Below are 23,719 nucleotides of genomic sequence, written 5' to 3'. Positions count from 1 at the left end.
TGCCTTCGTCTAAAGCTTCGTTGTTGGTAATGGGATTGCCATCCACACGTGACATTCTTCGCTTGGGGCCATCGTCCGCAAGTAGACTCAAGGGATTAAGAAGACGGAATAGATTCGAGATGGGAGAGCATAAGAGAAAGTGGCTAAGTCGAGGATCGAGATAGAGGGAATTGAGCTCTCTCTCTCTCTCTCTCTCTCTCTCTCTCTCTCTCTCTCTCTCTCTCTCTCTCTCTCTCTCTCTCTCTCTCTCTCTCTCAAGCTCTCTCTCACAATCTCTTAGAGTGTTATCCTTCTCTCTACCTCTCTCTTGTAGCCTTTCGGGGTCTCCTTATGCTTCTTGTGCCTCCCCATGCCTCATATTTATACTAAATTAGAGAAGAGGGCTAGTGACTGAGAAGTGGAGCTCTTTGTGGAGGGGGATCTTGGAAAGATCAATGTTCTAATGCTCAGATCATAAATTCGATGGTTCCATTGGCTCCAAAAGGGGGGTAAAACCCTAAGACACTTGGTTGGAAAGCTTTCAGTTCACTCCTTCTTCTTTTTTTCTGTTCCAAGTGTTGTCTACTACCTGTAGAGTGTGACCGTGGTGCATACAATTTTGCAAATCCCTCTCTTTATTTTTTTATTTTATAAAATCTCCAAACTAACTAAAACATCACTTGTCTTTTTCTTTTAAAAATGACATCCAGTTCTAGAAATTTTCATCTTTTTAGGATAATATCTAAAATATATTAGTATTGTCCAAAAATCTAATATTTTTGGACCATCCATACTATACATATTAACACTAGTAATTAATATAGCTCATAACTCTCGTTCACGTTGTAACTTTCGTGAAGGGTGGCTAATGTCCTTGTCAATCCAAGAAAAGTATCAGATTTACGACTCTCAATTTTTCTAAATAAAATATTTTTAATTAAATAAAAATTGTTACTTGTTAATATTAGTTAGTTTTTACCTTATTTAGTCTTTAGTTAGTAACCTTACTAACTTATTAATTGACTAACTAACTTTCGAACTAACTAACTAACTTTTAATTACGTGGAGAAATTACACCAACGTCCAAGATTATGATAGTAATGTATGAATTTCAATTTATGTTCTATTATTAATTTCTATAATTAAGTGCTTGATCAGGTTCTACCACCCTCTTTGAGAAAGAAGGCTAGTTTCATTGTTCCATTGCCAGGATACCACTCAATCCTTTCATTTGGTGGGCCTGAGGCACCTAATTGCAAGCCAAAGCTTTGTGCTAATGTTGATTTTTGTGCTCAGCTAAGTAATTATAGCAAAATGTCCTCATACAATGAGATGGAATCAAGTAATGATGATGCCTCTCAGTATGAACATTCACTGCAATGCCTAATCTTGGAAAGACTCACGTGATGCACATCAAGCCAAAAATGTTGTTGTTGGGCAAGATGTAGGGCCTTCAAGGCAAAATAATACTAATGACTAGCAAGAGGAAGATGAATTTTATTATCAGTTCAAGAATCAAATGAGGACAACAACAAATCTCTTTGTTGAATTGGCAAAGGATCCTTAGTTTCCTCGATATTTGAATGCTTCTACTAAGGACAGCAAGGGAAAAAAGAAGAAGTCATTTTCTACACCTTCAAGTTAGCAAGATGCACTGAAGAGAATGCCGAAGCCTTCACTTGAAGCACCCAAAGAGGCCAATGAAGAGAAGCAGTTGGTAACTACATGGCAAGGTGTGCAAATGCAAGGCCATCATGGAAGTGCCAATCCAATAGATTTTGGATAGCCAAGCATGCATACAATGATGGGTAGCTCGGATACTTTGATGGTAGCATGATTTTTCATGCAATGATTGGTCAAGGACAACATACGGGAATGTATGGTATAACTCCCTATGGTATACAATAGCCAATGCATGGTATGGAAGGTCCAATGTGTTTGGGTATGGCTGAAAATGTGCATAATCCTATGTATGCCAACATTGGCTTGATGCCTAGGGCACAAAGTGGCATGTTTGGTAATGCAACTGTATCCCGAAATGCTTATGGGGCTCAAGGAATGAGTGTTGGTCATACAAATCATTCTTTTGGACTTGGTCATGATGTAAATATAGCAAATGGACCCTTTTTTCAATAGTCAATGTATGATAACTTGACTCCCAAAGGGGTAGCAAAAGACTACGATGAGGGTGGAAAAGAGGTGAGTTTGAGTCCTTCAATGGTGCACAAGATTGGCCAAAAGCTTTAACCTTCATTCAGCAGTTTGATGTAGCCTTTTCAGGGGGAAACTTCACCGAATCCTCTAAGATTCGAAAGGCAACCACTTTCTTAAAGGGGAATGTATTGAAGGGGTGGTCCACACTGTTGATGCAAGGTAGAGCACTGTCAACATGGGTGCAATTCAAGCAAATGTTTGCATCAAATTGGTTGACAAGTACTTTTGAGGTGGACATCATGATGGCTTGGAATAAGCTTGATACAAAGAAATGCAAGAATTTAGAGCAACACAATAAGAAGTTTTGGGATACATTGCTACCAATCACTTCTTCTCGTCCTGCCCAAAGGAATTTGGGATTTTTGGATAAAATCCACCGTGTCTAGCATGTCTCAACTCATAGAGACTACTACTACAGCCAATGCTATGATGCATGGGAAGGATTCAGGCTTTCAAGAGAGTGGGGAGAAGCATAATAAAAAGTTTTCAAAAGCTGAGAAAAGAGAAATATCTAAAAATCAGCCTAAAAAGAGGTTAAAACAACAAAGAAAGGGCTGAAAATCATTGGCACAGCAACATAGGGAATTAATGGCTGCAAATGAATGTTTCATTTGTGAATATGAGAGTCACATTGCAGAGGACTGTCCCAATAAGTAGCAAGCTGGAAAATCAAAAAATCATGGAGGTCCTAAGGGAAAAAAGCCCACAACATCAATGGGATTGGTGCTCAATGTTGTTAGTGACTAGTAAGATATGTAGAGCATGGGGCAAAATCAAGGATTAGCATGCATTGATATTCTTTGATAACAATGCACGATCCAACTTCATCTCTACATACATGGCAGCGCATCTAGGCATCAGAGAGGATGAGATGGGACCCATGGGGGAAATTCGAATGGCATACAAAAGCTATGGAGATCCTATCTCACCACTCATTGAAAAGCTTCGGTTGCACATTCAAGGATATATAGACAGCGATGAAGAGTTCTTTATTGCTTCACTTGAGGGTTGTGATGTCTTGCTTGTTGGTATGCCATAGTTCGTATGCATGTATTGATTGATTCACATGCGAAAGTGATCACTATTCCGCCAAGGGCAAGACCCATAGACTTAATGTAAAGTTGAAAGGGTAATGTAATGAAAAATCACCTTTCACTATACTTGGTTTTTACTAAGGATAAGGTTGATAATGTTAAAGAGAGGGGTTGCATTTCATTTCTGAAAATGTATATTGATTGCTTCTTTGTCACTTCTAGGGTAGCTACTGCCTAAAAGACCTAAAGCCTAAAAGACCTAAAGATCATAGCATAGATCTTTTTTATGGAAGTATCCTACCTAAGGTGCCACCCTCGTACAAAGTCTGTGTAGCCTATGGTTTCCTACCAGTATACTTCTCCTCTGGAGTCATGCCATGTATTGCTGCAGTGAGATTCCTGTTCATTATGTAGACTGCTGTAGCAACTGCCTCAGCCTATTAAAAATCTCACATGTCTTTTTCATTGAGCATGGCACGAGATACCTCTCCAATATGCCTGTTTTTTCTTTCTGCAATTCCATTTTGTTGTGGGGTATGACTACATGAATATTACTGCTTTATGCCATACTCTTGCAAGAACCTTGCAAACTCATTTGAGAGGTACTCTCCCCCTCCATCTGACCTTAGGCATTTTATTTGCAAGCCTCTTTCTTTTTCAACCATAGCTTTAAGAGTTTTGAAATGCCCAAAAACTTCACTTTTCTTTTTCATAAAATACACCCAAACTTTTCTGCTATAATCATCAATAAAAGTGACAAAATAATGATAGCCTCCAAGAGATGCAACTTTAGTAGTCTACACATTAGAGTGGATTAATTCCAATGGCTTCTTACTCTCTTGAACATGTCTAGGAAATGGTTTCCTTGCCTGTTTTCCAAATTGACAGGCTTCACATACCTTATGCATTTCTATAACCTTGAATTTAGGCAATCTTGCAACAACATTTTGGGCTTGCATTGATTTAAGTCGCTATACATTAGCATGACCAATGCGTTTATGCCAGATATCAATATCTACAACTACACCGGTCCCATGTGCAAACATTGCTGCACTCAATTCAGGCATGTTTGCATCCAGCGTAAACATTCTACCCTTCTTCTTTCCTTTTGCTATCAAGCAACCTTTATTTTTCATATCCTCAACAAAGCATCCATAAGGATTAAATCTGACCTACAAGCCCTGCTCAACCATTTGACCAATAGAAACCAAGTTCTTGGTGATATTTGGGACATGAAATACATCCGATAGGTATTTCTTTTTCCCATCCTACATTGACAAATGAATTTTTCCAATCTGCACAATAGGATGTGCAGTATCATCACCAGTCTTCACAAATCCTGGTTTTTCCATTTTCCTTGCATCATGCATCCATTCTACATGACCTGTCATGTGGTTTGATGCACCTGAGTCAACATACCACACATCATTGCTTTCTTCTGCACTTGTCACAGAATTGGTCATGTGCTATACCATAAACAAATGCTCATTTCTGTCATCACTCTGTCTACTAGAAGATGCATAATTCCCTTGTTGCAATTTTCCATTCATGATGTCATTCTGCTTTTTATAGCAGTCTTTAGCCATATGACCCATTTTACGACAGTAATAGCATTCAACATTGTTGTTTGCATTTTGGTCTCTTTTCCATCCACCACGACCTCTTTGGCTCCCCCTGCCTCTAGAGTTACCACATCCTCCTCCATAGGACTGGTTTTCTTGAATTTGCTACATATTCTGATTTCTACCACGGCCTCCAGATTGGCCTCTTCTACCTCTGCCTTTACCTCTTCCAGCATTTGAGTAGAAGACATTTTCTTTTGAAGTTCCTCCTGAAGATGATGCACCACCATTTCTCTACTCCTCAGAAATTAGAAGAGCAATCAACTCCTCAAAACCAGGAAATCTTTCACGGATGGAAATGGATGTTTGAAACTGTGCATAATCCTTTCCTAGACCATTCAAGGTCACAGAAACTAAATCATCATCTTCCACTAGCTACCCAATGGAAGCAAGTGCATCTGCAATCTTATTCATCTTCATGTGGTAGTCATTGATGCTCATACTTTCTCTTTGCACATTGTGCAACTCTTGCTTGAGCTGCATTTTCCTGGCTTGCGTATTTGTGTTATATATTTTTGACAAAGTATCCCATGCCTCCTTTGGCGTACTTGCATCTTGAATATGCACAATCATAGAGTTTGAAATACTCATAGACAGCCAATACATAACTTTTATGGCTCTCTCATGCCATCCTTTAAATGCCTGTATTTACTGTTGATTTGGAACATCAAGAAGAACTAGTTCTTCTTCATTTCCTGCAACGAATTCCCAATATCCTTTTCCCATAAGGAAATTTGTAATTCTAAACTTCCATGCTTGGAAGTTGTTCTTGTCAAGCTTTTTAGTGACAATCTGTGAAAGAGAATCAGACGCCATTACAGAACACTGCAAAAAACATAGCTTCAGCCTCACAGGGGAAATCTGCAAAACTGACGAAAGTGGTATTTGACCACACAGTCACTTTCTAGTGACGATTTTGCATCAACATGCAACAAGGATGATTCTGTAACTCCCAATGTCTTTGCGCATAGGCATATGATGCAAATTCTACAGTAACTTTTCACTGAACTGTAGAACAGTGGTCGCACAGCAAAAACAGGGCCTTTTCCTGAGTGTCTGCGGAAAACTTCCGCCTCCAAAACACGCCCCGAAATGGCCTCGAATCAAAAAAAAAACAGGGCAACCAAGGGCTAAAGCCCTCTCCTACAGCATATAGTGCCCTCTTGCTACACCGTGAAGGGCGTCTCAATCAGAGACAATGCACTCTTGCACTTTCCGGCAGTGCTACCTGCAGAGACTTGCTCTCAAAACAGAAAAATGAAAGCAACACTGGTCCTCTTACCAGAACACCGCGAACTTGGTTTGCTTTCTTGAGCTCCTTACCACGAACCAGGCTCTGATACCATGTCAAGATTGTGGGAGAGAAGGAAGGAGTCTCACTTGTAGCTTTCTCACTTACACAATAGGGAAATACACACAAAGGTGGAGGGTGAAAATAGTTTTTCTCTTCTTAGTTGTGTAAGCCAAAAAGAACTCAAGTACAAAGAAATAGAAGAACCCTATATATGGGTCTCAAACCAAACTCAACTAATTAAGCTGGCATACTAACTGAACCACGAACTAGAATAGATAAGGATAGCTATCATCTAGCTATTATTCATGGGCGGTGTACCAACCGCATCTACAACTAACAAGTCGATGACATAAATGCACAATGGTCACCCTGGCATATCACGAGTGGAGCTCGATATCTCAACACAACTATCCAAGTGTGTTTTCATCTAGCGAATTGGGGTATGGCATTGGGCTTAGGGTTTATATCTTTCAATTCATAGCATTGGGTATTTCATACAACTTTAGAGTTTGAACAACTATCTAAGCAATGATTCAAGGAATGATCAAGATACAAAAGATCTATATTTTTAAGATATTGATTAGCCTAGAAAAGTTCCATGCACACATTCTCATAAAATACCCAATCCTTGTGCTTTGTTTGCACATTTGGTGGGGAGAGCTATGCATATTGGTAGCTCCCAATCAATGACATTGAAACACTAAATGCGCATGATGAAAGGGGATTATTTCATCTTAAGAAGCAGAGGAGGGTAAAGTGGAATCTTTGCTTTATCCAACTTAATAATGGGACCATGTCCATTTACTTGAAAGAAACTCCAACAATCTCCATTGCATGCATGGAAGATCAATGTTTTTTGTTTCAAGAACCTACTTTAAAAGGTGGACATAACCAATCTAGTGAAAAGATGTTGCTAATATATAAAAGATGCATTGCTTGATTGTTGAATCAATCGTTCTATCTTGGATTTATTCCATCCGCTTTTTATGGGGAATTTTACATTAGGATTCAAGGAAAGGGTGGGATGGGGGCATCAAAGTCATTCAAAAAAGGAAAGAGATCGATATATTCCATAACATCAAAACCTCTCCTTTTTCCAAACCAAATGTGGAGCTTACTTCAATAAATGAAATGATTGGGTTGCAAGTAACTCAAGGGATTTATAGCATCCATAGGTCAAGCAAAGCATAGACCAAAATTTTGGCATAGGGGGACCAAATTTTTAAAGAATATTAGGTTTATCATTTCTCTATTGACATCTTAAATTACTCTAGCTTATTCTTTGAAGTGCATAGCACCTAAAGCCAAAGCACATGGTATCATCTTAGTACACAATCTACCTATTATGATTGCCCAAATTGAACAAAACATACAATCACTTGTCTAGCCTGCAATTGAGACTTTAAAAGCACTTCACACAATTCAGTATTAATTAATTCATGTTTGAAATGTGTCTACCTTCTAGTCCACTCCAAATATCGTAAACAATATTCACATAGTTGTCATGTCCCCTTAAATCAAGTGGAACCACATTGAGCATGTATGTACTTCTTTTTTTTCTATAGTGAATCAAACTCTAACTACATGGCCCTTTTTCAAGAGGGACTATCACCACTACATATAACCTTCCCTCATAAGCAAGAGACTTACTAGAAATTGTCACCATAACATAGTCCAAAGACAGCACAAATCAATCCCTAGTAGATCATCACAAAGAAGGATGTGGGACTTGTACATCTTGTCTAACATCATGACCATGGACTATGCAACTTGTCTAGCTAGTTATGTGGTAACATGAGGCTCCTCCTGAAACATCACCTTGCGAACCTCAACTACCTGCTTAGGCTGCTTATGCATCTTCTCCTCATGTAGAAAGATGCATTTCGCTAACTTAGAATCCATCTTATTATATTTTTCCTTGGAAACATGGCAAAAAGCCTCAGATCCAAAGATATACAAATGTGTATATGATGGAGGTTTTCCAAAGCATACCTCATCTATAACATGACAATCAATAATAGTACATGGAGATTTATTTATCAAGTGTATAGCATTAGTAGCTATCTAAACCCGAAAATGCTACAATAAGCCTGCCTAACTAAGCATACTATGAACTTTCTCTTAAATTGTCATGCTTATGTGCTCTGCAACCCCATTCTGGGATGGGATGTAGGGGGTGATCAACTGACCCTTAATACACCTCTCATTGCGAAAATATTTTGTCTCCTTAATCTTTACACTGGACTTATTAGGGACAATGTTGCGACCACTAGATTTTTCTTATACTTTGCCCTTGCCACTTATCATCACGCATCTTATGGCGCTATGGTCAAATATGACCTTGCTTCCCGTAATAATGATGTGTAAGAGAGGCCTTGTGATCAAAAGACATACTACAAGAATGCCCGCAAGACTAAGACCTCTGTGAGTCTCTAGCATGGTCTCATTACCACTCTTACCATCATGTCTACCCCTTATAGTCAATGCATGAGAAATATGGGTTGCATCCATATTCTTTCTATTTATATCCTCTATAAGTAAGACACCCTCAATATCCTGTAGTTTGAAATTATCTCTACGCATATTAGTACACATGTCAGTATGAAAAGTGTCCCATGACTTAAGAAATGTTACAAGCAAGAACAAGGGAGGGAGATTATTCTTAAACTCAATGCCCTACGAAGTCAACTAGCTAAAAATTAAATGAAACCCATTCAAATGCATGGACACACTAGTCCCTTCCTTCATGCCAAGGTCTATGAGTTGTTTCAACTATACATCTATGAAGCAAGACTTTGCTTATCATAATAATTGCATATCTTCTCCCATAACTACCAAGCACTATCTTCAGGTGCCACTACATTGAAATAAACATGATTTGACAATGACAAAATAAGAGTGTATTTACATAGCTCATCCAACTCATCCCAAGTATCATGATCAATGCCTTCGGGCTTTACACTCTTGGTTTTCAAAGGTCAACCCTGCTTCTTTTGAACCAGTACCTCAATACTTGCATCTTCCAATAGGTGAAATTAGTGCCATCAAGATTTACAATATTGAAAACAGCACTATCATTTGAAAAACCAGTCATAATGACAAATACCAATGCAAAACACAAGAGTACATGCTATTATAAATGACTACAGAACAACCCAAAACTCAACTAAAGCAAGGGAAAAATAGAAATAATCAAAATAGAGAGTTGTCCATGAATTGCAAGTAATAGACTATTAAATCCAAGTATGTACTCTCATAAAGAATGTTGAGAAATGTAATTACAACACTATTGTAATAAATACACCAATAAGGCAAGAACCAACTATGGTAATAGACTGTCAAATCCAAGTATCTACTCTCATAAAGAATGTTGAAAAAATGTAATTACAACACTATTGTAACAAATACAATAATAAGCCAAGAACCAACTATGGGCAACCGATACAAGAAATCCAAGCTTCCACTACCAGCAATATTCGGGAACAATGGGGATATATAAAAGAAACCAGCATTGAATGGGCATACAACCACTACCAAGATCTGTCACCACCTCAATGTGTCAATAAACCATATATCCAATAATCATAGATGTCATGCATGTAGTAGGTCTCGAGAGTAACAGAAGAGAACTACCAAACATGACTAAGCAAGGGTAACGAGGCATCCGAAATCCAGAATACATCTAGCATATAGTGAGGAGTATAAAACCTCAATGAATCTTCATGCTTGTAATGTCAATGACTAAAGTAAGTGAAGTATAAAGCCAAAGTTCCAAAGCATCAAATGTAGTTCAAACCAAAGTGTCAAATGTCACTGTAGAAATGTCCAAGTTCGTACATCGATGCCAAGCTTTCACATAACCATATGTCATACCCAAGAAGCATGTAAGCCTTCAATACATAAGTCTTTCCAAGTTAAAAGCTTGTTTCCCAATATGTATATAGCAAAGAACCCTACTTAAAATTGAGCTAAGAAAGCTCAAACCAATCCAAGAAGCATCTCAATACATGTATCAAGCACCCTAACATCAATACATAGATGTATGAGTATCAATGGAGCTCAAACAACGAAGCAATGGCTATTCTTGTTTGTATTACAACAAATTGTCTTATGTATACAGTCAATGTGAAGTACGCACTTGCAAAGAATGCTCAAATAGGTCCCAAAAAATTTTGAGAGAGTTGCTAAAGCTTTGTCAAGTGGTACAAGAGCTACAAGAACTACTGATGTCTGCAATAGTGCTAGGTCTAAGGGTTGAAAAAGTAGCACAAATCACGTTGATCTACTACTATTGTTTGCTAGTGTTGCTGCTCAGTATTGAGCCCTAGGCAATGGTAAACAACGTGTCTTGGACCCTTGGAAAAAGCCTAATGGGTGGAAGCAAGCAAGGAAGAAGAGGGCTCAGTTTCCATGGAACCTTCAAGCTAAAGCTTTATCACAGGCTGAAGTGAATGATGGAGAAGCTCCTTGAATGGTTGGCTCTGTACCAATTGAGAAGGGAGAAGCTTAAGAAACAAATAGATATAATTGATCAAGTGAGAAGCTAGGTGAAGGAGGCTCATGTGCATTTCCAAGATGCCAAACTTAGTGGAAGAGAAGTTACATGACTTGTCAACAATGAGTCTACCTACTTCTCCTACACATCTCCTCTAGAGGCAAGTGGTACTATAGTTGAACATCAGCCATAGCATGACCACTCAAAACAAAATATAAATGGATATCAACACAAGAAAGTGAGTACTAGCTTGTTGGCTACTTTGACCTCAATGCTAATCTCCCTATTGCTTAGGACAATTATTAAAGCAGAGCCCTTTTACTATGAAATACATTGAAAAAGTGGATAGAATAACCAATGTAGCCAGATATACTAAGCCCATAAGTCCACAATGATGATAGACACATACACACTCTAACCCTAAACCCCACAATCGAGAATCTTCAAGTAAATACCTTTTGGAAGGGAACAAAGATATACACAGTCCTTTGTGTCATTGCACTAGGAGATTCCACTAAAAAGGGAATGGTGGACAAAGAAGTAGGGATTACTATCCTTAACCATGCAATTTTGCAAGTGATGGATGAGAAATGCACGAGCAATCAATAATTGGGGTAATGGCTTAATGTGCTTCAAAAATTGCATAGAAGCTGTTAGGATTGAGATGATGGATACCTAGAAGATGTCACCAATTGACCTAGACAACATCTTTGCCTTGTTGAAGGGCAACTCATGTTGCTTTACTCCATCAAAGTGCATAAAAAGAAGATGAATTCAAAGGCCTAATCCTTTTCATGTGCATACAATTAGTAAAACTAGCGATGTCGAGCTCAAACCCCTAATGGTACTACTATGTATTGCCATAAGGTCTATTAGAATCATTGAGCTTGACCTCAAATATGAAAACCCCATACTTGCTACTTAGTTGGGAGTCACACTAATTGCAAATAAATCCCACACAATCAATGCCCTAATCCATGAAGGTCCTAATTGTAATAACTCTGATAACAACAAGAGTGAATCCATACAAAGGAAGTCTTTATGCGCACTATTGGAAAAAGTCAAATTGATCATCGAGACTAAAAGTATACCAATTATCTTCTATGTACTACACACCAAAGGAGTTGGAAATGAAGTACTGTTAGGACACCCATTTAAACTACTAACCAAATGTGTAGTCAATTTCAAAATATGATGCATTTGCCTAGAGTTACCCACTGTCAAGATTATCATAACTTTCAATGAGGATACTAGCACTTCAACCACAAAAACAATGCTGTCGATGCCTTCAATATCTTCCAATTCACCTCCTAAAGGAGAATAGCAACAATCTCCTCAAGGATGTGCTCAAAGATCAAGTAGACCATAGCAGGCCAGTTGATAGTCATATACTTAAGCCAAACATGAACCACCAAAATTGGATTATAAAAACATCATGTAAAAAGGTACATGTCCCCTCAAGTGCTAGCAGCTTGTGAAAATCAATCCCCACACAAGCATGGTGACAACACGTGCATTTAACTCTCACATAATGCTCCCACAATATCCTAGCCACCCAACATCACCAAGTTCCAATTTCCATGACCAGAAAGATAAGCTCCACAATCACCAACATCGACTATTATGCCTCAATAGGTCTATAAAAGGAAAGAACCACAATCATTACTAATCATCCCAAGAAGAGTCTAGACTTGGAACATTTTTAAACAAATCGAAATAATTAGTAGACCACTGAGCTGTCAAAGTCAAACTACCCATTATCACACTAATGACCCCTAACTATGAGACAAAGCCAATGGTTGTTAGCATTTTGGCCCACTCTAATTCTCAAGCTTGAAACCAACCAACAAAAAACCCATTTGACATTTTTTCTCATAACATTGCTTCCTTCTTATCAACTTCCTCAGACTTTGCCTGAAGTGCAATCTCCTTTTCTCTCATCTTTCTCTAGAACTCTTGAGCTTTCTTCTTTGCCTAAATGATGAAGTTTCTGAACTCCTCCCGAGTCTCTTCTATCTTCTCTTGCAGCTCTTGTTTTTCTTTGTGCACCTCAACTTTACCTCTTTTTAGCTCCTTACACTTATTTTCCAAGGCGACTGGTCCACCTGCTCTGTTGTGCCACTCTGGATGATAATGAGTGCTCTTGGTGGACTCAACCTACTATTTCTTTTCTTTTTACAGTTCAATGGTGGTTTGCTATGAAGATTGGCGCTTTGTAAGCTCACAAACACAAGAATGTAGCTACTCCATTTGCTTAATTTAGGCCTACATTTACTACGTCTGCTTTTGTATGTCAAGCCTAGAGAGTTGGAGTAACATGCACTTTTGCTTTTTCCTTACCTTTCCTAGAATTTCTTTCCTTTCTTTCATCCAAGATAGTGTCTATTTGATTATGCATCAAGGATTCAATGGACTCCCTGATAACCTTCATATAGTCTTCTTTTTCCTATCTTGAAAGTTACTCTTTTTTAGCTTTACACTTGTCAAACTCCATCTTAGACAACTTTGAGATATTTTCTATTAGTCTCCCATCTTCTTCATCCTCATCCCCTCCTTTGTGGAATTTTTGTCTTTCTAGTTGAACTTTTGATTCATTTTCTTGTTCTTCTAGGCTTTCTCTTTTGGGTACTAGTAGTGGATTGTGGCTTCACATGTTGTGAAATGGATGGGGTTGCATGAGGCTTTGACATTGGTGCCCAGTTTACATTTTTCTATCAATTCTCCGAGTGACTGGTGATGTGCTATTAGATTATCTAATATGCATGTACATTGGAATCGAATGTATCCCTCTTTGTACATACTCACTTTGATGCCAAAATTGGTTTGCTACAAGATCAAGAATATATTCTTGTATTCATTAAGAGAGTCTTTGACGAGGATGGGCTTGTTCCCAAATTTGGGCTATTCGAATTTTTGCAAAGCCATGAAAGTATTCATGATTTACTCATAAAATCCCAAATCATGCTTCCATATTTATATAATAATAATGCTACACCAATATTCTATACATGCATATCATTGCGTAATTCAAATTCACAACTTACCCACCTCTTACCATCTTATTACAATAATTGTTACTTGTTTGGCGGCCTTGGTTGGTCAGTTTTGACCATTTGCTTATCAATCATTTGTCAACATGGTCATTAGCGTGGTCATTGTCATCAATCACATCATTGGTCTCCCTCTCTCTCCTACAAAAGTGAGTCAAGCTTCTCGGCTAGGGAGAGGAGGTCAAGTGTGTATGGTAAGATTTTTTTAAGTTTTCGATTGTTACAGCATTATTGTTAATCCAAACCATTTCTTGTTTATATAAACATTTAGTCTACTTTAGCTCGTTTGAGTCACTTCTTTTCAACTATACAAAAGAATGAGTGGTTTTTATTTATGTATAGTAGGGGAAGGGTCAAGAATCCACTAGTCATAGAAGTTCAGATTATACTCTAGTTTTGCTAGAGAGTCCAAGTCAATAGGCTGAACAACTAGCTTGCAAAGGTATGATGTGAGATCATGTCTATGAGTGATGGTCCATTGAAATAGCTTTTGATGTGGAGCTCTTCCTCAATCAGCAACACATGAGACTTGATGATTGCACAAAGGGATGTTGTCTCATAATATGTTGTTCATACTTTAAGATGCTAACTATCTTTCGATGCTTGCATGTGGTGATGATTTTGCATCCAAGAGTCATAGCTTCATGGTGAAGTGTGTACCATTTGTTTAGGAAACAAGTAGTAGAGCGGCATAGTTGGTGCAAGTTTTCAACAACATAAGAGTCCTTAAGGATTGCATTTTTCACATATATGGTAGGTAAAGTGCTAGTCTCTCCCCTCCTTTTGCACCAACCCATGCCTAACATGGGTTGGTGGAGCTACAATACACTCTTGCATGGGCATGGTGGATGAAGTGCTAGTCTCTCCCCTCATTTTTGCACCTATAACCAAAGAAAACCACAATGTAGAGTAAATATCATTATATTACAATTAACAAAGGTAGTATACAACTAACAAACATCATTAGATTCCATGCACATGAGAAAATAGAAATACCTAAATTGACATTCTTGGATACTTTGTAGGAGCAATATGACCTTGATATATGATGACAAAACAACAAAAGTCCTTACTTTTATGCTTTTTTCAATTGATGGGTATCTTATTTGTAAGAGATCTTTATACTTGTGGTTTTGGTTAGGCAAAACCAAGTGAGCATGAAAACATTGAATGTAACAACCTACATGTGAGATCTCAATAAATAGGGAAAATATAATTTCTATATTGTCATCAAAATCTAGGCACTAAATGACTTTGGCCAGGATCCTTCTTATAATAACATGCTTAGTGACAACACATAGAGTACGTTGTAGTTTCTTTTAATACTCAAAATCTAGATGATAGATATAACTTAGAGTATAGCTAAGAAAATACTTAAGAAAGAGAGAGGTCTATAATTAAAAAATATTTTTCAAAAATGTCATAAAGAATAACTAAAAAATGCATGATGCAAGTGATCTTGTGATTATATCAACAAGTAGATCTCTTAGAAAAAGTATTTCATACCATTATACTTTCTGGCATACATCCTTACACATGATGTTTATTGTGGCATTTGTAGCCTCTACACTTTCTTCCAACAAGACTTTCACACACTAGATGATGATTTTAGCTTGAAAAATGCTACATATAACTAACCATGATTGAACACTAGTGCTTTCAAATAAAGGCCACAAATAGACAAATTTTGGCCTTACGACTTGTTGATTGTGATAGAAGATGCCAATTGAATAAAAAATTCCCTTCATTTAACCTCTCCTTATATCTGTCCTTATTATTATTTTTCATCTATTAGCTTTCTATTAAAATCCTTCCATATCAATCTTGTGCCATTACATAAATTGTTTCCTAGATTCAAGTTTCTAAGGAGAATTATACGTGCATTGATCTTTAGAGAAGGGGGGCATCACCTTTAAGATCCAATATATTTAAGTTCTCTGCATAGTCAAAAAATGAGTTATCATCCATGCCTACATTTGAATTCGGACTATAATAATGTGCAACCTCCCCTAGCATCAATTGCAATGCATCATGATTTAAAGCGGCAACCTTTGTAGTCCACAATGCAAGTATGGCATGCTCTCTAAAATATACTCTAAAGTTACTCACCAAGTGTCCATTTTGATATCCATTATTAGCAAGACTTCAATAAACCACCTTTCAAATACCATGTTGATGGAATTTGCAACTTGTAACAATAATCTATAATGCCCACCCCATCCCCTATCTCTTGAGTCAAACTAAAGCCATAATCTTGTATGCTACCATTTGTAGACACACACATATTCTCATAGTTTTAAAACACCTTAAATATGGCCATAAATGAAAGTAGCATAGAGTCCCATTGATAATATCCTCATGGGAGCCCTTGATCACAACTAGCAAGATTTGTCTAAAATCTCCTATAAACAAAGTAATCTTTCCACCAAATGGTTTATCTCATCTCATAATATCCTCAAAGTTCTATCAACTACCTTAAAGCATATTGACACATCATAGCAGCCTCATACCACAAAAGAAGACTTGATTATCTCAAAAAAACTGGGTGAGACTGACTATCTAGTTTCAAAGTTATTTTGAACCTCGAGTGAGTAGTGTGACCACCTAGTAGAAGTAAGGCGCAATGATGCCAAATGCTACACATCCATCTCTTCACAAATTAGCAAGTAAACACTAATAAAGAAAAGTATTTCTTGACCCACCAAGACCATCAAAAAAGAATTATCCCTAGAGTTAGAATCCATAATTACACAATAGACAACTCTCTATCCATTATTTAGCATTGTCTCCATAGAAACATAACCTCTTTGTTCTCCATAATATCATATGTATATTCATATTGTAAAAGTGGGTTGATTTGTAAAATTGAGCATTTGGTCTGTGAGGAATAGCAACTTGGGAAGGTTAAACAATCATAAAAGACCAAAATTGCAACATATAAAGTATGGAATTGAGTTCCAACTTGCCTAGATGTAGCTTTTTTAAGGCACAAAGTCCATTCATAATCACTCTTTAGCATTTCATTTGTAATTGAAGCCTCCTTAAAAGTATACTAGTATGCAAATCCTCAAAAGGAGTACATCCTCAATATATAGTCAAAAGCATTTGTAAGTAGTCAAGCTCACCATACATAGGTGCCTCAAAGTATATCTGACCAACAACATCTACATGTTTTCTCTTGGTCCAATCTTTTGTTGTGCATCCCATACCTACTACCCCCTTGATGGTCACTATGTTTCCATCATCTCCCCTTCTATAGATAAGATAGCCAGTATCATCAACAACTGTCATATAAGTGGAATTTTGAGGAAATATCTTAGTATATCAACCATCATACATGCAAGAACTCTTGGGATTCATTGCATTGCAAGAACCATGAATGTTGTATCTTTTAATTGTCTCAAATAAATCCAGAGTCTATTGGTACTCGAACCATTTGAGTCCTAAGCCTAATAGTTTGACTCTATCTATACCTTGTACCATACGCCTATGAACAAGTTGTTGGGGAGCAATGCCCTCAATGGTTGGCTGGAAGACACATGGTCTCGTGAAGCAGGCATGGCAAGCTGTAGGGAGCTGGTTCCTGTGAAACATAAGATAGGAAAGCTAAAAAAAGCACTAGTGAAAACACACTGTTTTAGATCATTTAAACCCAAATCTCATTCTCATACGAGAACACCATAAAAATCACACTTGATTGTTAGCCCTCCACTTCATCCAAGAAAACTATTGCTTAGGAGTGGTCACAGCTAATTCGAAACTTTGCTTAGCCTCCACTTTAATGTCCAAGTAAACTATTGATCAAGAGTGATCGTAACTAAGCCGTCAAAATGCAATCTTGATCAAAGATGATGGGACCTGAAATGGTCCGGCATTGGCTATGGCACTAGCCGGACCTCATGCTCATGACTGACAAACACACCCTCAAGGCCTCGCGGACCAGGAGCGTTTATCTACTGCTAAAGGACAAACTGCCCTAAAGCCTAATTCATGTGTTTATAGTTTCATCGTTTTGTAGTCCAACGTTTCCCTTTCTATAAACTACTCCTCAAAGGGAGAACCCATACACATTGGCAATGCCACGATCACACACATGGAGGCAACCTCTCGGTAGAAACATCGTGGCCCCACTGCAGCTCTCCTACATCGCAGGGATTAGCCCCTTGAAGCGCTGCTAAACATATAACACAAACAAACACAAACTCCTCTCCTTTATATTTCTCGTATTTCCAAGAGATATACCATGTGTCCTTACTTAACAGTCCCTTAGGAAACCGACCCTCTATCCTACGGCAAGGGATAACCTTACACTCTCAATCATGGGTCAGAGTCCTAAGAAAACAATTGCTATGCAGTCCAGGAGCTTTTTCGTTGATACCATGAACCATTCATAGTGCATAACGTGAATCCTTTAGTGCACAAACAAAAGAAAATCAGCATTGTGCATCGTGCGAAACCAATCTTTTCATGATTTTCATGCTAACGTTTATGTAATGCAAAGAGAAAAGACATTGAGCCTTACGCTCATGTTGCCTTTTCCTTTATTTTAAAACAACGTCCTATCGGCATGATGCAACACATAATCAGATTTTAGTTTATATTTTGACGCTCAACCTCCCCTCTCACCCTACCGTTTAATGTTTTGCATTCGTTGATAGGTGAAAGGGTCATTTTGTGTATATTTCCTTATAAAGAAAGCGATAAACATGAACGAAAATATTAAAACGAGGGTAAACCGAGGCCAACCTCATGCTTTACCTTCATTATACATTGCACAAATGCACGTGTAATTTTTTGAAATTTTTCTTTTACCGTTTCCTATTTTTCTCCCATTTAAAATCTATTTTTCACCATTTTTTATATTTTTCCTCTATTTTATTCAATAAAAAATGACTAAAATTTAAGATTGATTGTGGGTTGTGGCCCTTAAGTTCCTTGACAGTAAAATTTCAGGTTTTGTTGACATTATATCTCATATTTCCCATTTATTTTGCAAAAACCCGGTTTTTACCCCCTAAACGCGTGTTTTACGGGTTTTATGACATTAATTTCAGCCATATCACTTATGATTTTCTGATTTTCAAATTATAAACTGTTGAAACTCATAGAAAACACCATCATAATGCATAATCAACCCATGAGAACAATGTTTCATCAATCAAATAGCATAAAAACTCATTTTTTTCTTCATAAAAATTGAATTACCGCTTAGGCTCCGTGTCTCGAGATCTCAGTGTTGGTGCGGGACTATGGGTCAGCCCACATTCAATGTCCAGCATCTTCACAATCAGCAATCTTCATGTCTTCATCGATCTGGAAGCAATCTGGTCCCAACCAGACAAGCTTTCCTTCACCATTTTTCATTTTTCTCTTACATGCGAGAACAGCCGGTCATGTGATCTGTGTAGACATTTTCTATGTAGTAGTGATATCTTGCCATGATTGTACCAATCGCTTTCATTATGCGATCATGTATTTATTTTATATATCAATGTTCACACTTGGTTCGTTATCACACCCTTAGTTTTACGAACAATAATTCATTTAAAAACAAGCGTTCTTGAATTTTATTCTCATATATAGAATTGTACTAAGAGATAATCAACCCAAAATTGAGTTACCACCCTTGCCCTAGGAGAGAGAAAGACTAGAATTGGCTCTCTTCATTCAAGCCACCATTGGACGGGCGAAGGACGGCGATAAGACCAGCAAGGCAGGAGAAGTTGCCCCCCATTGTCAGTTGGGTAGGTTGTCTGCAGCCTACATCATCATCTCCATGGCATCATGGCGCAAAATGTGGCCGTTTGCAGACGATGTGCTCCTCCATTTCCTCACAATTGTTTTCATCCTAAATGTCATGTGGCATAAAATTTCCCAACTCCCCAAAGGTCACTTCCCACTTGGCCAAAAACAAGTCCACCTTTTCAAATCTTGCCCATCTTGTGGCCATTTCCTCGTCTAGCATCCGATTTGAGTGCTGTAAATTTCTACACGTCCGGCTTGACATCTCACATTGACTGGAAACTCTTGACAACCCACACGGCAGTCGAAAAATTTATCAAAAATCCACAAGTGTCACTTGGGCGCCTTTTAAAAGTTGTATTTCACTTTGTGCTTAAAATCGTCATAGCTGGAGCCACCGCCTTCAATGTTAAATATTTTTTCCCTAAATTCTGGATTTTTTGGCAAATTTTAGGCACATACCCGGGCTCAAAACTCCGCTCTCATTGGCAACCACGGGATAGGGCGACTCAGCCCGTCGAATCCCACAACAGATCTGCACAAAAACAACCAAAGGAAGCATCAAGCTGATACAAAAGAGATATATATTGAAACACAGCACAATGCTCACCCTACCCCCTGACAAAACCAAGGCATGGCATCCACAAGGAGTAGGCCTTAGCATAATCTGATAGAAGGTCCCAAGCTAGTCACTAACCGACTGCTCCAACACGGCCAAACTAAAAAGAACTATCAAAGAGGTCGCCCTAAGTGGTGGTCTGAACTACCTATCTAACTAAGGACAATACAACCAGGAGCTCCTACTAGGCGATGACTCCTATAGCCTGATCAAGAAGTATTTCCGTTTTAGCACATTTTTTCTTTTAGGTTTTTTTTTTAGTTTTCCATACTTGGGCATGTAAAAAGGAGGGAGCTGAGCGTAGTGACCCAAGGAGAACAGGGCATCGGCCTCAGGTCCTGTCTCGGTACCCAAGAACCTACCAAGCCCTCGCAAGGCGACACTTAATCCTTTTCTAACGCTTACTTTTATTTTCGCTCCAACCTTCCTTACTTTCTTTTATTTCAGTGAGATCCACCCCTAGGAAGACAAGGCATCGGCCCCGGGTCTAACTCGTCCCCAAGAACCTACCAGGCCTTCGCAAGGCGATGATCAACTACTTATAAATTTTCATTTCTTTTTTTTTCTATTTTTTATAGGGGTTAGAACCCCTTTTTACACACCTTTGTATATATTTATTGTCCTTTGAGATATTCAGGATTATTTTTTTTTCCCTTTCTATCATCATCATTTGTTCCTTTGGCAGGCTTCTCTAACTGCCTCACAACTAACAAGAACTCCTAAAATGGCTGCCCAACAAACTAGCAGAACAGGGTCACTAGGACTACTGGCGAAAATAGGTCTTTCAATGCCTAGCAATGTCTTTACAGGAGGCAACGACTACTCAGACCTCCCCTCAAACATACCTAACCTAAACCTGGAACTTCATGCCTTGGACTTCGGTCCCCAACAAGAAAAGAAAATCCCCTACAAGTACACAGACACATAGAGCAGAAAAACATGGTACTCGAAAAGGAAAGATATCACCTGGATAGGGCCATGACAAGCTTCCACGCAACAAAAGGCTCCTTCCAGGCTCTTCTTTGAACCTGTCTAGCACAGAACTAAAACAAGAAACCATTAATCGCACCTGTACTACATAGACAACTGGCCCTCGTGACCTAATGAAATAAATCACTTCACTACAAAACTGATCGGCCCTCTTGGCCTAATGAAACAAAACATTCAAAACCTGTGCAAGACTGGCCCTCTTGGCCTAACGAAATAAAACAGAATAGCACCTACACATCCCTCCCCAAAATAGTATAGATATACAATAATATGCTCCTTTCCAAGGAGGAGAAACCAGGGCTCGCAGCCCTAAACTAAATGCATAAGGTTATGACCATCCCTCCTGTATATATAGCAAGAGGTGTACGTATAACATGTTGTCTAATCAACCTATGGGTCCTAGATAACAACGGTAGATTGGTCTCGGCTACTCTTTGCATCACCCATATCAACCATCATCTACCATATATTGCATGCTCTGATAACATTCCCCACAAGCAGATGGGTCATGTCTCATCATTGATAACAATATCCAAACTAGGGCCACAATTGAAGAAAATGTATTCTTCATAAGCAAGATTTGCCAGTGAATCCGCAAACTAATTCCAATAACGTGGAATCAGCTGAAAAGACACTCTCTCAAACTCCTCAAGTAGGGTCATAGCAGTTTAATGATACATACAAAGGATGGGATTCCGCACTATGTATGTCCCATCTAGCTGATTCAGAATCAACTAGGAATCCTCTTTTACTAACAACCGCTAAATACCACCTTGTTTGGCAATATGCAGTCCCATAATCAAGGCTTTATACTCCGCCATATTGTTAGTGAATCCTACCCCAAGATAAGCAACTAACTTCATCGTAACTCGGTGTTGGGATCTCGGATTACTACTCCAACACTCCCTTTTCCATTAGGGTCCCTGGACGCTCCGTCAAAATATAATGTATACGTCCACAATGGGTTTACACAGCCTGCCATCACGAACTCCTCTATTCGTAATGATGATAATCACAATTTAACATGTTTAGAGGATGAACTGATGGGTAAACTTGTTACCTAGCAAGTAGTGCCTCCAAAGCTTGAGAGCATGGATGACAACTAACAGTTCTAGATCATGGGTAGCATAATTCTTCTCATGGCTCTTCAGTTTCCTTGAAGAGTATGCTACAGTATGACCTTCTTGCATAAGCACACATCCTAAGGCAAGCGTGCTAGCATCAGTTACTACTTCAAACTCCTTACTGAGGTCCGGAAGTTTCAGGATAGGTGCTGATACCAAACTTTGCTTTAATCTATCAAAGCTAGATTGTTCGGAAATTGACCATGTAATGGATGTTTGCTTCTTCAATAGATCCATCAGAGGTGCTGCAATTAAAGCATAGTTTTTTATAAAGACCCTGCACCATCCTATCAATCCAAGGAAACTGCGTATTTCTTTGACAATTGTTGGTACTAGCCATTCTAGCCGGATCCACTGAGATTCCTTCCGCTGATACAATGAATCCCAGATATTCAATCTGACGTTTGAAGAATACACACTTCTTCATCTTGGCATAGAGCTTATGTGCCCTCATTGTCTCAAGGACAATCCGAAGCTGGGGTTCATGATCTTCTTCCTGTTTGGAATAGACTAAGGTGTCGTCGAAGAAGATGAGTACGAAGTCATCAAGATATGGCCTAAAGATATCCTGCATTAACCTGTTGAAGGTGGCAGGTGCATTTGTAAGCCCGAATGACATGACTAGGAACTCAAAGTGTCCATATCTTGTGTTGAAGGCCGCCTTTGGGATATCTTCTTCCTTGATCCTTATCTGATAGTAACCAGACCTGAGATCAATCTTGGAGAAAATCTTCGCACCCTGAAGATGGTCAAGAAGCTCATCTATTCTAGGAACAGGATACTTGTTCTTAACGGTTGATTGATTCAACCCTCTATAATCAATGCACAGTCGAAGCATTCCATCTTTCTTCTTCTAGAATAGCACTGGAGCTCCCCATGGTAAACTGCTAGGACGGATGTAGCCCTGATCTAACAGTTGCTTGAGTTGCTCCTTCAGCTTAATTGCTTCCGGGATGGACATTCTATAAGGCCACTTTGCAATCGGCGCAGCTCCTAGCACTGGCTTGATCTCATGATCCACTTTCCTTTGAGGCGGGAGTTCTGTCAGCTCTTCAAAGAATACGTCCGCATACTCCCTTAGCCATGAAGGTCCTTGATTAGACTCTTGCTTCTGATCTAGCTTATTGAGCTTAATCAAGTAGACAGGTAATCCCTTTCTAACTCCCTTCACAATCCGAGATGCTTTAGCCAATTGAATTTTTGGCTTACCAGCCTCTCCTTGAGTTGTGACCAATTCCCCTTCAGAGTTTCGAAAGAAAACTTGGCCCTTTCCACAATGAATGTGGGCGTCATTAGGTTTAAGCCAATCCATTCCGAGCAAACACTCATGGATACCTAGGTTCATAACCCTGAATTTGACTGAAGTCGAATTCCACATTACATTACATTTTATGCCCAACTCAGCTTTCAGCCAAGAACCCTAATCACTTAACTTTTTATCAATACTCATATACAAGACAATCATTGATAAAAAGAAGTCTTATTTTAGTCATATGGGCATAGCCCTTTCAAGTACAATCATTCTTAGGGAGATGGAACAAGCTGATTAATTCGAG

Source organism: Lygodium microphyllum, chromosome 4 (genome assembly GCF_053477565.2).
Source record: "Lygodium microphyllum isolate KBCC chromosome 4, Lygodium_microphyllum_v1.1.10, whole genome shotgun sequence".
In the NCBI taxonomy this organism is placed as follows: Eukaryota; Viridiplantae; Streptophyta; class Polypodiopsida; order Schizaeales; family Lygodiaceae; genus Lygodium; species Lygodium microphyllum.
Note: the sequence above shows the minus strand (reverse complement) of the source record.